Raw genomic sequence first — 14564 nt, 5'->3', positions numbered from 1 at the left:
GAAAGACATTTTGAAGACGGCCATTGAAAGTAGACTTTTGCCACTCCAGCATTTGCCTGGGAGAAACCAAGAGAATACTCTCAGACACCCAGAGAGAAATGTCCTTGGAGAAAGCCATTTTGAAACACAACCTGGAAGCAAAGGAAGAAGACGCCAGCCACATGCCTTCTCAGACAACAGAGGTTTTCCAGACACCATTGGTTAGTCTTCTGTGAAGGTATCCTGTTGTTGACGCCTTAGCATGGACACTTTTATGGCCTTAAGATTGTGACTTTGTAACCAAATAAACCCCCTTTATAAAAGCCAATCCATTTCTGGAATTTTGCGTAACGGCAGCATTAGCAAACCAGAACATACCTTAACTCTTTTAAAAGCATCAAACTCTTATTTTTCAAATGTAATCCTACATCTCAGACTATAAAACAGATACAAGTTCAGCTCTGCCAGGTGAAGCCAGCTACCTTCCTCCTGCCAACCAGAGGAGTCCAAAGAAGCTCCACAGACCCCGAGGAGCCCCCAAATATGATCATCCCCTGCTGATGTAGTGTACCCCTATATTAGTTTCCTAGGGCTGCTGTGACAAATCACCATGAACTGGGTGGCTTAAAACAGAAGAAATTTATTCTCTCATAGTTAAGGAAGCTATAGGAGGAGATCCCATTCCTTGTTTCTTCCAGCTTCTGGTAGCCCTAGACATTCCTTGACTTGTGGTAGAATAATGCCAATTTCTGCCTCTGTTTTCACACAACCTTTTTCCCTCTGTGTCTGAGCGTCTTTGTGTCTCTTCTTACAAGGGCACCAGTACTATTGGATTTAGGGTCAATCTTGATCCAATATGACTTCATCTTAACTTACCTAATTATGTTTGTGAAGATTCTATTTTAAATAGGGTCACGTCACAGGTACCAGGGGTTAGGATTTGAATATGTCTTTTTGAGGAACAGATATAATTCGACACACGATCCCCCATACCCCAGACTACAGAGGAGAGAAACAAGCTCTGCCCAAAGTTCACAAAACCATCTAATACTTATGTGATGCCCACTAATTATTCTTAGCCTCATTTCATAGGTTCAGAAACTGAAACTCCAAAAAAGTCCATGGGGAAAAGAAACAAGTGCAAACAGACAGCTGTTTCCAAACCAGCCCGAGAGCTGGCAGCAACATTATTAGTCTGTATGCTTTTAGATATACATTCCTAGCATTTCATGTCACTCTCCTATAAGTTAAATGAAAGAGCAAGAACTTACTGTTGGAAATGCAGCTCCAGTTGTTTCCTGGGCCGCCAGCACTTATTTATGGGGAGTCTTAGTAGTGATGGTTTCTCTAACAGGATCCACAAACTCTCACTCTCATTCTTGTGCCCAAATGTTCACAATAATTGCTAAGGATTGACTTGTGTCCCTCAGAAGGATAAACTCAAGTTCTAAACCCTGGAACTGGGAATGTGATCCTGTTTGGAAATAGGTTACTTCAATCTTTCCCTGAAGATCGGGAAAGTGATTAAACTAGAGGAAGGAGTAGTAACGGACAAGATGGAATTTAATGAAGGATTATGAATACTGAATCTCTATATAATTTTATTTTTCTTAGTTGCTAGGTTGTTGGAATAGCCGGAAGGAAAGAATTGAAATGGTGGGACTGTAGCCCAAGGTATCCTTTGGAATTTGTTCTATAGCTACTTGTTAAATTGTGGTTTGAAAGTTGTCACTTTCGTATATATGTTATATTTCATAATAAGGAAATAACTAAAACTGTGGTGCTGTAACTCATAACATTTTTGGAAATTTCCTATATAATGACTTGTTAAATCATGCTTTGACAAATAGTACCTTTTTGCATGTATGTTATATTTCACAATAGGGAAATGGCTGAAACTGTGGAACTGTAGCCCATAATAGTCTTTGAAATTTGCTTTCTAAAAAAAAAAGAGAGAGAAAGAAAGAAAGAAATAGGATCTTTGAAGATGTTTTTTGTTGGAAAGAGGCCTTGCTGGAGGACAGCAGCCCTAATCCAATATGACTAGTGTCCTGATAAGAGAGGAAGAATTGGAGACAGCCAACGAGAAGACAGCCATGTGACAGAGGCCGAGACTGAGTTATGCCATGGGTCAATAGCAAGCCACCACCGGAACCCTACAGATTTCAGAGGAAACACGGCCCTGCCAACACCTTGATTTCAGACTTCCAGCCTCCAAAACTGTGGGACAATAAATTGCTGTTGTTTTAAGCCATCTAGTTTGTGCCTCTTTGCTACAGCAACCCCAGCAAACTAAGACAATAATCCAATAATTTCTAGGTTAACAAAACATAAAGAAAACCCAAAATATATTACATAAGAGGTATTTTTATTTCTCCACTCTAAAAAACTGCCAAATGGAACTTGTTCAAACTTTCCTGCTTTAAAAAAACAGCCTCTGGACTAAAACCCAAATTGAAAGAATTCAATCCAAACAGGATGAATTTTTAAAAGGTCATGATCCTGTGAACGTGCTGGATTTTAGTGAGAATTAAAGTTTTCATGTTAGGAAAAAAAATATCTAAGAGTATTGTGGTGGTTTGAAGCTGTATGTACCCCAGAAAAACATGTTCTTAGATTAAATCCATTCCCATGGGTGTGGACCATTGTAAATAGGACATTTTGGTGAGGCTACTTCAGTTAAGGTGTGCCCCACCTCATTCAAGATGGGTCTCAATCCTGTTCTGGAGTCCTTTATAAGTAGAATGAAATTCAAACACACAGAGAGAAAGGCACAGAGGGAGTGGCCAGAAGATGGACATCAATGGAATCTGGAAGAGGAGAAGCAAGCAGGTGCCGCCATGTGCCATGTGAAAGAGGAGCCAAGGATCACTGGCAGCCAGTCCCAGAACACTGGCCTTTGGGAAGAAAGTGTCACCTTGATGATGCCTTGATCTGTACTCCCTGCTAGCCTCAAAATAGTAAGCAAATAAATTCCCAATTGTTTAACCTGATCCATCACATGGCATTTGTTTAAGCAGCCCAGGAAACTAAAAAGGAGTGTACATTTTTGAGAAATTTCACCAAAAAATCCTTGACAATCCCTTTGAGTTTTGTAAAAGCTACTCTCATCTTTTCCTTCACCTTCTTGATTGCATTATGAAGCTCATCTCCGAATGTTTGAGAACATCTCCAGGAATTTCAAAGTTTGGGGTTGTAGTACTGGTCAGTTACTGACTGAAAAGTGAGATAAGTACTATAAATTGTCCTCTAATATTCACCCTCTCTTCCTTTTGGTAATAGAATCCCCAGAGCATTAGCAAGGCTCATAGCTGTACATATAGAGATTACATTTCTTGGGCTCCCCTCCAGCAAAGTATTGCATTTGATAAAGTTCTGGACAAAGGATTGTGAGTAGAAGTGATATGGGGCAACTTCTAAGTTACATCCTTAAAGTGCCAATACTTGCTCCTCACCCCCCACCTCACCCCACCCAAAGAATAGCCCTGATGGTCTGTCAGTGTCATGTGATAGTAGACAGTTTCCTAGGGGTTCCTAAGTGGAAACTAGGTCCTGGATTATGACCTGAAGCAGCTTTCCCCATCTACACTGGACTATAGATTTTTGGGCCTCTTTGTTATAGTGGCTTAGTTTTATACTCTAACTAGTATGAGAAGTTACATATAGGTATGGTTATTACAAGAATAGCAGGAGGCCATCAGTCTGCCACTTCTCCCATAGGTATTTTACTTTACTTCCTGACTCATTTTCTACTTGTCCTATCAAGGTCCTATTGGAGGAGAGGGGCTCTGACCTAACAAAAAATGTCAACAGAAAATGTTGGGAGGAATTGGTCTGATTAGTGCACTGGACTAGAACCTGAGCAAGAGTTCTGGTCTTGAACAGTGGCCAAAACATTAAGTCAGCTTCGGTAAAGACATTCATGGACTCTTGGAAAATTAGCCATTGCAACCCAGGGCTAAGAAGGCTACAGCATTACTGAAGAATTCATGGCTTGATGTTGTACGTACAGATAAGAGCAATTTTACCCAATGAAAGATCCTGCTTCAGAGCATGGAGATGGGTTATCAGGTCCACAGCCCTCACATCTGGCTCAAATAATGATATCTCTGGCAAGCATCCTAATCACCCCTTTCTCCCAGAGGGCTTTTCTTCATGGAGCTCTGAACAGATGTGAACTTTCCATCCTGTGGTGGGGGTGGGTGGAGGAGACCTGAGATACTCAATATTTTGCTCATTCATTTATCAACAAATATCCATTGCAGGCTTATAGCAGGCCAGGCACTATACTTGACAAAACAGTCAAGGCCCCCGATCTCATAGAACTCACATTCTAGTGGTGGAAGACAGATAAAAAATAAGTGAATAAGTAAATAGATGATTTCAGATAATGATTAGAGCTATGAATACATATCAAAATAGAGTAGCGTAACAAAGAATGAATGAGGGCTACTTTAGAAAGAATGGTCAAGGAAGGCCTCTTCAAGGGGCTGACATACAAACTGAGACCAGAACCATGTGAGGGATTAGCAAGTGAAAATGTCCTGGGACTGCAAAGATCTTGGTGAGGTCAAGAACCTAAAGAAGGCTGTGTTAGCTAGAGCACAGGGAGTTCAGGGCTGAGTGGTATGAGCCGAGGTGAGAAGAGTAGGCAGGGGTCAGAGGGTCTTGTGAACTCTGATGTGGAGTTCAGATTTTAGTGTGATTGAAGCCATTGGAGGATTTTAAACAGGAGAGGACATGACCTGATTTACATATTGAAAGGATCACCCAGCTGCTGTGTGGAAAATGTCTTTTAAAAGGACAAAAATAGAAATAGGAAGACCCTATTATATATTATAATAGGAAGGTAGTGCAGTAATCCAGGCAAGAGGTAGTAACTGTGATTATTCCCATTTCATGGAGGTCTAAAGATGATGTAATTTATGCAAATGCACACAAGAGATAATAATAATGCTTTAATTTTTTTGCATAGTGATATAAATTTTACAAAGTTTTTTTTTTTTTTTTTTTTTTCACCTATATCACTTCATTTGAACTTCACAACCACCCTGGGATGAATTATTATTCCCAATTCTTAGATAAGGAAACAAGACTCAGCAAACTTGGAACCTGACAGGATCACAGAACTATTGAGAGCATCATGGTATAACTCTCAGTCTTCTGATTTTCAGTCCTATGCACTTTCCACTCCCCTTCTTCCTATACCATGTGGCTTCTGCAAATTAAAAGCAGTGGGTCATATAGAAGCAAAACCAAGTAACCAACCATCCAAAGTCTCACCTTCCATTAACTCTGATGGGTTCTGGGAGGAAGCCCCTGCAGGATGCCAAGCCCTGTTGTAGTTGTTGTAGAGGGGTTTGAGAACAAAACAAACAGAAGACATTTCTTGGCTTCTAGGCTCTTAAATTAAGTTGGAAAAATTAAAGAGACCTCTATAAATAATTGAAGAATGCTCAGCAAATTAAAAGTCCTATCCAATTATAAAAACTTTTGCAAGAACTCAGATTCTTTCCTTATGGCAAATGGACATGAATCCTATTAACAAAGTTAGTGCCTTTAAACAGGCTGGTCTTAAGAGTACTGGAGGACAGTATCGTGGATTGAATTATGTCTGTCCCCCAAAAAGACATGCCTAAGTCCTAGTTCCAGGTATTTGGGAATGTGATCTTATTTGGAAATAGAGTCTTTGCAGATGTGAACAAGTTGAGATGAGGTCATAATGGATTAGGGTGGGACCTAAATCCAATGACTAGTATCTTTATAAGGAGAGGGAGATTTGGAGACAGACAGACACCACACAGAGAAGGAGGCCATAATACAATGGTAGCAGAGATTGGAGTGATGCAGCTGCAAGGCAAAGAATGTTAACAATGGTGATTTAATTTCCCAGGCTGCTTCAGCAAATACCATGAAATGGGTTGTCTTAAACAATGGACTTTATTAGCTTACAGTTTTGAGGCTAAGATGTCCAAATCAAGGTGTCATGAAGGCAATGCTTTCTTCCTGAAGACCGGCTGCCAGTGATCCTTGGCTCCTCTGCCACATGGCAAAGCACATGGCAGCATCTCCTGGTCTTCCTTTCTCTTTCTTTTTTCATTGATTTCACTTTATTGCTTCCTTGACTTTTTCTCTCTTTGTCTGAATTTTATTCTCTTATAAAGGACTAAGAGGATTAAGACCCATTCTGTTTGAGGTGGGTCACACCTTAACTGAAGTAGCCTCACGTAAAGGTCCTACTTACAATGGGTCCACACTCACAGGATTGGATTAGATTTAAGAACACATTTTTCTAGTGTACATACAGCTTCAAGCCATCATAGATGGCCAGCTAGGAAGAGGCAAAGAATGATTCTTCCCAAAAGCCTACAGAAGGAGCATGGCCCTGCCAACACCTTGGTTTTGGACTTCCAGTCTCCAGAACTGTGAGAGAGTAAATTTCTGTTTTTGTAAACCACCCAGTTTGTGGTAATTTGTTATGGCAGCCCTAAGACACTAATAAGGCAGTTACTGGCATATTGACCCTATTTGCAGCATCATACCTGTGATATTAGACAGGAGAAATCCTTTTCAAAGGTCCCCCGTCATTTTTTTGTTGCATGGTAAGACAACCCAAAACACAGTGGTCTGATACAATAACCGTTTTTGCTGTGCTCCTGAATTTTATGGTTCAGGAATGTGCATAGGACATTGCAGAGGTGGTTGGTTTCTGCTCCATAAGACCTGGTTCTCAGCTGATATTAAAATGGCTAGGGGCTGAAACAACCATGGCAGCTGCCAGTGGTAGATATGCAAGAGAGAGGAGTATTGAAGAGCATAAATAGCAGACTTGGATTGCCAGGGCCTAAGTGTGGTGCCAGGCTGAAGTCAATTTTGGAAAGGAAGAAAGGTATAAAGAACAGAAGCAACTTCAGGGTGAAGATACATGGATGCTACCTCATGTTAATGAGCAAATTGAACAATTCTCACAGAAACACTCTGTGAAGAAAAAGAAGAAAAAACACAAGCATTCAAAAAAAAAAAAAAAGTAAAAGAGAAGAAAAAAATCAAGAAACATAAATATGAAAATGAGTCAGTTGATAGTTTTTCAGGCACTGAAGATGAGTGGGTTGAGGCTGTTCCATCCCACACTTCTAGCAAAGAAAGCTCCTGGAAAGTGAAAGACAAGAATTCGGATCAAGAAGATGACCAAGTTATTCACAGGGATGAGTGGATGACAGTTTATTTTATGTCTGTTTAACTGTATTACAATAATCACTCAAAGCTGAAAAAGAAACTCTATGGAAAATGGAGCAAGAGAAAACCTAAGCAGTTGAGCAGTCCAGACTATTGGAAAGAGAATAGAACCCATACTGGAAGGATGGTGGGACAGGCCTTCCACCAGAAAATTGTAATGTGTCATTAGTAACCGAAGTTTGAGTAGTAGAAGACGGTAGGTTAAGCTGGCTAAGAAAGTCATATGAAAGAATGAAGGAACAAGCTGAGAAATAAAATAGAAATTTTGAGGACATTGTAGCCAAAAAATATGGGTCTATGGGAATATTTCAGTTGAAATCAGAAGCTGACAAAATGCATCCATAAAAGAAGATTGTATACCTGAAACTATCAATCTACAACCCAGAACCCATGAATCTCGAAGACAGTTGTATAAAAATGTAGCTTATGAGGGGTGACAATGGGATTGGGAAAGCCATAAGGACCACACTCCACTTTGTCTAGTTTATGGATGGATGAGTAGAAAAATAGGGGAAGGAAACAAACAGACAAAGGTACCCAGTGTTCTTTTTTACTTCAATTGCTCTTTTTCACTCTAATTATTATTCTTGTTATTTTTGTGTGTGTGCTAATGAAGGTGTCAGGGATTGATTTAGGTGATGAATGTACAACTATGTAATGGTACTGTAAACAATCAAAAGTACGATTTGTTTTGTATGACTGCGTGGTATGTGAATATATCTCAATAAAATGAAGATAAAAAAAAAAGAAGATTGTAGATGAGAATCAACATATTCAGATAAAGCACAAAATAGTCAAGAAGTAGAAAACCAGATTCAGTAAATCATAATAAAATTTCAAAAGATAGATATGGTACAATAGATATTGCAAACAATATCAATAAAGATAAGTTTATTGGTGATGAAAAAGATAATAGATCTGGGTCTTTAGAAACATGTAGAAGAGAATCTAATCCAAGACAAAAACAAGAGTTTTTTTCCCTTAGAAATTTGAGACCTAAATTCTTAAGACCCTCTGATGGTGAAGAACTATCATTTCACAACAAGGGCAGAAATTTTGAATCAATGAGTTCGTTTTTAGCATTGGTAGCTCAAGGCTCTTTGAGTTGTGGTTTTTGAAAACCCACTGAGGACATTGAGAGTTTATCATCAAGGAGTGGGTCTGACAGGAGACAGGGTGTGGTAGCTGATGCTGAATGGACCCAGGAAAACCATGCCTTAAAGCTAATCTATTCCTGTGGGTGTAAGCCTATTGTGGGTGGGACCTTTTGATTAGGTTATTTCAGCTGAGGCATGCCCCAGGTAGGTCTTAATCCTCTTACTGGAGTACTTTACAAATGGGATGAATATGGAGAGAGAGACAGAGAGGAAGCCATAGAAGGTGAGAGAGAAAACCACAGAAGCAAGAAGCTGAAAGCAATGAAACCTGGGAGAGAAGAGGGAGAGACCAGCAGGTGCTGGCATGTGCCTTGCCATGTGACAGAGAGGTCCAGGATCACCGGCAGTTAGTCTCTGGGGGGAAAGCATCACCTGATTTGCTTTGGTGTGGACATTTTTCTCAGCCTCGAAACTGAAGCTTGTAAGATAATAAATCCCATTGTAAAAGCCAACACATTTCTGGTCTATTGCTTTCAGCAGCCCAGCAGGCTAAACCAGAGGGAGACAGCAGACATTCAAATCGAAAGCCATTAGAAACCAGTAGTAGTGTTGACTACCGAAACAGTCCAGACCATATAAGAGGAAGATCGTAGGATGAAAGTTTGAGAAATGATTCTCTGAAGAAAGAACATCTGCAGGACACAAAGTCTTCATTTTCTGGAAGAAGTTCAAAGGATGAGTCCATCTACATCCTGAGAGTTGATGAGAAGAACAAGTTAGTTGTCAAGATTTTCAAGGCAAAGATGATGGGGAATATGGAATTAGCTGGACAACTTAAAGCACAACTTGAAAAGGCAAATAAATTCAAAGGAACTACAATACATATCATCCAAAAAATCTGAGGAAGAGAATGAAGACCAGTAAGAAATGATCCTTATTAAAACAGATCAGTCTGAAAGAATATGGCCTGTGAACACACTAAGAAAATCTCTGAGATCAAAAGGAGAAAGATAGAGAAGACAGATGGTTCCAACTCCTGAGGAAAAAGATAGGGTCAGATACCTTCATGATGATTGTGCTGCTTTGGATATATTATGTCCCCCAGAAAAGCCATATGCTTTAATGCAGTCTTGTAGGGGCAGACTGATTAGTCAGTTGATTAGGGTGAAATCTCTGATTGAATTACTTCCTTGGAGGTGTGGACCCTGCCCATTCAGGGTGGGCCTTGATTAGTTCACTGGACTACTTAAGAGAGCTCCAGAGCAGGAACCAATAGAGATGCTTAGAGATGCTTGGAGTTGCAGACAGAAGGATGTTTGGAGATGCTAAGCTAAGAGATGAAGCCCAGATTTGGGGAGCAAAGGATCAGCAAACATCAGCCATGTGCATTCCCAGATGACAGAGGTTGTTCTAGTTTGCTAATGCTGCCAGAATGCAAAACACCAGAAATGGATTGACTTTTATAAAAGGGGGTTTATTTGGTTACAAAGTTACAGTCTTAAGGCCATAAAGTGTCCATCAACAAAGGGTACCTTTACTAGAGGATGGCCAATGGTGTCCGGAAAATCTTTATTAGCTGGGAGGGCATGTGGCTGGCACCTGCTCCAAAGTTCAGGTTTCAAAATGACTTTCTCCCAGGACATTCCTCTCTAGGCTGCAGTTCCTCAAAAACGTCACTCTTAGTTGCTCTTGGGGTGTTTGTCCTCTCTTAGCTTCTCTGGGGCAAGAGTCTGCTTTCAACAGCCATCTTCAAAATGTCTCTGTAAACTGCAGTTCCTCTCTCAGCTTCTGTGTATTCTTCAGAGTGTCCCTCTTGGCTGTAGCAAGCTCGCTCCTTCTGTCTGAGCTTATATAGAGCTCCAGTAATTTAATTCAGACCCACCCTGAATGGATGGGGCCACACCTCCATGGAAATCATCCAACCAAAGGTCTTGTCCACAGTTGATTGAAATACATCTCCATGGAAACACCTAAAGGATTCCAAAATCTAAATGACACTTATATGTCTGCCCACACAAGATTGCATCAAAGATAATGGCATTTTGGGGGACATAATACATCGAACTGGCACACAGGTGTTCCAGACACCATCAGCCATTCTTCAGTGAAGGTATCCTCTTGTTGATGCCTTAGTCTGGACACTTTTATGGCCTTAGAACTGTAAATTTGTAACCTAATAAATCCCCTTTATAAAAGTCAATCCATTTCTGGTATTTTGCACATCGGCAGCTCTAGCAAACTAGAACAATGATGATAATCTAATTCTAAATGATTTCATCAAAAATGAAAAGATGGGAACAGCAGAAGATCAAAGCAACCTTTTTATGTGACTGGCATCTAAGTTTAAGGGAAAAATGGCGACTATTATACTCTGGATGACATGTTTGTCTCCAAAGAAGCTGAGAGAGAAGGCCTTGGTGAAGAAAATGTGAACCAGAGGAAAAAAGCTACTATTGAGCACCAGAGACTTACTGCACAAATGGAAAAAATATCATAAGTGTTTTGACAGCTTGTAATTTCCTAAGCATCTTATTATTGCAATAGGTGTTAAGGTTTATTTAGGTTTACCCAACTTTAGGTCTCTTACTGAGGGGCACTGCCTGGTGATCCCTTTGCAACACCATAGAGCAGCCATCCTTATTGGATGAAGATACATGGGAGGGAATTCAGATGTTCAGAAAATCATTGGTAAAGATGTTTGAAAATAAAGATTGGACTGCATCTTTTTGGAAACTAACATGAGCATGAAAAAACAGTACCATGTTTTATGAATGCATTCCTCTCCCAAAGGAATTGGGTGATATGTCTCCCACCTATTTTAAGTATGCCATGATGGAATCTAATGAAGAGTAGGCTATGAACAAGAAATTGATTGATCTGTCTTCAAAGGCTATCAGAAAGTCTGTACCCAGAGGCATACCTTACTTCTGTGTAGATTTTGGCCTCCAAGGAGGGTTTGCCCATGTTACTGAAGATCGGCACAAATTCCCTCATTACTTTGGAAAGGAAATCATTGGTGCAATGCTAGATATAGAACCAAGACTTTGGAGGAAAGGAATCGGAGAAAGTTTTGAGGACCAGAGGAAGAAATCATTGCAGTTTGCTCAGTGACGGAAACCATATGACTTCACCAAAAGTAAAAAGTGTTGAATTGATTTTGCAGGAGAGCTCTTCATTTTCAATGAGCACATAATGTCAATGCTATTCTTTTTGCTAAAGGAAAAAGAATGCCCCCAAAGTAATAAAGAATTGATAATGAAAAAAAAAAAGTGGCTAGGGGCTGGCTGGAATCATCTGGCACTCCACATGTCTGGCTCTTGGGCTAGGATGACTCAACGGCTGAGTTTAGCTAATCAGAGTATCTCCATGTGGTCTCTCCATGAGCATGGCAGCCCCAAGGTAGTCATATTTCTTAGATGGCAGTTCAGAGCTTCAAGAGCAGGTGTTCCAAAGAAGAGGGTGGAAGCCACATGGCCTTCTATGACTTAGCCTTGTAAATCTCAAAGCATCATTTTCACCACAGTCAATTGTTTGAAATAGTCATAAGCCCACTCAAACTCAAAGAGGAGGCCATAGACCCTATCCTCAATAGGAAGAGTGTGACAAATTTACAGTCTTATTTTAAAACCATCAGAGTCCCCTTTTGGCCGCAAGCAGTGGATTATTACATATGAATGATAAATAAGATTGGGAAATGAGATTTGTGCCAGTGTTTGGATTTTTGTTCTTTGAAGCTAATAACTGTAGAGGACACAGATACCTTATTATAAATTACTTGGAGCACAGAATTTTGCTGCATTATAATCAATAAAACACCCCAGTCCATTGGCTAGGATCTAATAATGTTGTGTTGTTATTGATTTGTGTGTATGTGTGTGGAGGGGTACTTTAGAGTAAGATTTGACCCTTGTCAGTAAATATAAATTAATAGTGCATAAGGTATGCATATAAGTATTGCTGGTATGCAGAATAAAAATCATAACTAGAATTAAGATTGCCTAGTCATGAGGGTATTAATGCAGACATTTTTCTGGAAGATTCTTTTCAGTCGTGTTTTAAAGGATTTGAGGAAACTTTCATTTCAAGTGAATGCTGCTAATTATAAATGAATCAGCCCTTTTCATTAAAGCAAGCCCAGCAGGACATACACTTGAAATACTTAGTGAGAATTAATAGTTATTATGTACTTGAGGTAAAAATAAAAAGAGAAAGCCCTTGATTGCTAGATGGGAAAAAGTAAAGTGCCAGTGTTAAGACCCACCAGTTCAAAAAGTGTGAGTCTATCTGCTGATTCTTTTGGTTGGCTCCTGGCCCACTGGATAATCAATGATCTGGTAGCAAGTGCAAGATGGTTTCATACCATGTTGCTGAGCAGTGTCAGTGCAATTGGTCTGCACACGGTGTTTTAGAGATTTATTAGCTACTTTTTAAAGAGAGTAACAAAAGGAAGAATAGGTTTTCTTCTCGCATGGTAGGATATAATGCATGTGTGCACATGGTAGGAAAAAAAGTCTGGGCTAATTTGAACCTCTTCCATTACTTTTTAAAGCAGCTTTATTGATATATAATTCACATGCAAAATTTAACGCCATGAGGTGACTAATTCAGTGGTTGTTAGCATATTCACAGAGTTGAGCAACCATTGCCACAATCTAATTTTAGAACATTTTTATCACCCTAAAAAGAAACCCTATACCCATTAGCAGTCACTCTTCGTCGCCACCCCTCACTCTCAGCCTTGGGCTTCCACTTATTTACTTCTTCCTCTATAGATAAGAGAATGTAATGTTTTCAAATTTCAGTCATGTAGCCTGTAACAGTACATCATTCTGTTTTATTGCATAATAATATTCCATAATAATATTCCATTATATGGATATATGGATATACCACATTTTGTTTATCAATTTATCATTTGGTGGGTTGTTTTCACTTTTTGGCTCTTATGAATAATATTGCTATGAACATTCAAATATAATTTTTGTGTGGATGTATATTTTCATTTCTTTTGGGTATAAACATAGCAGAAATGATGAGTCATATAGTAATTCTATGTTACTGTTTGAGGAATTATCAAACTTTTCCAATGTGGCTGTACAAGTTTATGTTCCCATCAACAATGTATGAGGGTTTCAATTTCTCCACACCCTTGCCAACAATTGTTATTTTCTGTCTTTTTAATTAGAGCCTCCCTATTGGTTGTGAAACTGCAAGAGAAAAGCAGCATGATATGTACTAGGGAGTCTCAATTAAATTAAGTGATGATTTCTCAATAGAAATCATGGAGGCAAGAAGGCAGTGGGTTGAAATATTTAAAGTGCTCAGAGAAAACAATTGCCAACAAGAATTTTATACTGGTGTCTTTCTTTCAAAAATAAGGGAGAGATGAAGACATTACCAGACAAACAAAAGCTGAGGGAGTTCATTACCATTACATCAGCCCTATAAACAATAATAGAATTTTATACTGGTGTCTTTCTTTCAAAAATAAGGGAGAGATGAAGACATTACCAGACAAACAAAAGCTGAGGGAGTTCATTACCATTACATCAGCCCTATAAACAATAATAGAGAGAGTTCTTCAGAATGAAAGGAAAGGATACTAGACAGTGGCTCAAAGTGGCATAAAGAAATAAAGACCTCTGGCAAAGGTAACCATATGGATAATTATGAATGCCAGTATTATTGTATTCCATGTTTTATTATGTAATTCCACTTCTTACTTCTTACAGGTGCTCAAATGCAAATGCATACAAAGTAATGATGAATCTAGGATTGCATTTAAAATATACAAAGATAATTTGTAACATACAAAATAAGGTCCAGTGGATGAAGGAGTATAGTTACAGTGTATATGTTTGCTACTGAAGTCAATTTGGTATCAAATCAAATATGATTATTGTATATTTAGGCTATTAAATTTTAATCCCATGGTATCCACAAAGAAAACATATGAAAATGTAGCCAAAAAGAAATGAGAAGAAACTCAATATGGTACAATACCAAAAAAATCAAATAAATACGGAAGTAGGCATTAGTGGAAGAATTGAGGGGCAAAAGAGGGATCAAACTTACGAAGACAAAGTAACAAAATGGCAGAAGAAAGTACTGCATCAACTGTAGTTAATTTAAATGTAAATGAATTAAACTCTCCAGTCAAAAGGCAGAGATTGGAAGAATGGATGAAAAAGCATGACCCAGCTATATGCTGTTTACAGGACTCAGCTTAAATTCAAAGACATAAGTATGTGG

The 14564-nt window shown here is 39.1% G+C and overlaps 1 pseudogene; it reads left to right on the top strand.

Moving 5' to 3' along the window:
• The first annotated feature begins 6746 nt into the window (after positions 1-6746).
• Positions 6747-11462, top strand: LOC119515163 (annotated as a pseudogene).
• The last annotated feature ends 3102 nt before the right edge of the window (positions 11463-14564 follow it).

The sequence above is a fragment of the Choloepus didactylus genome, chromosome 2 (genome assembly GCF_015220235.1).
Source record: "Choloepus didactylus isolate mChoDid1 chromosome 2, mChoDid1.pri, whole genome shotgun sequence".
NCBI lineage: Eukaryota > Metazoa > Chordata > Mammalia > Pilosa > Megalonychidae > Choloepus > Choloepus didactylus.
Note: the sequence above shows the minus strand (reverse complement) of the source record. Positions and strands in the feature narration are given on the sequence as shown.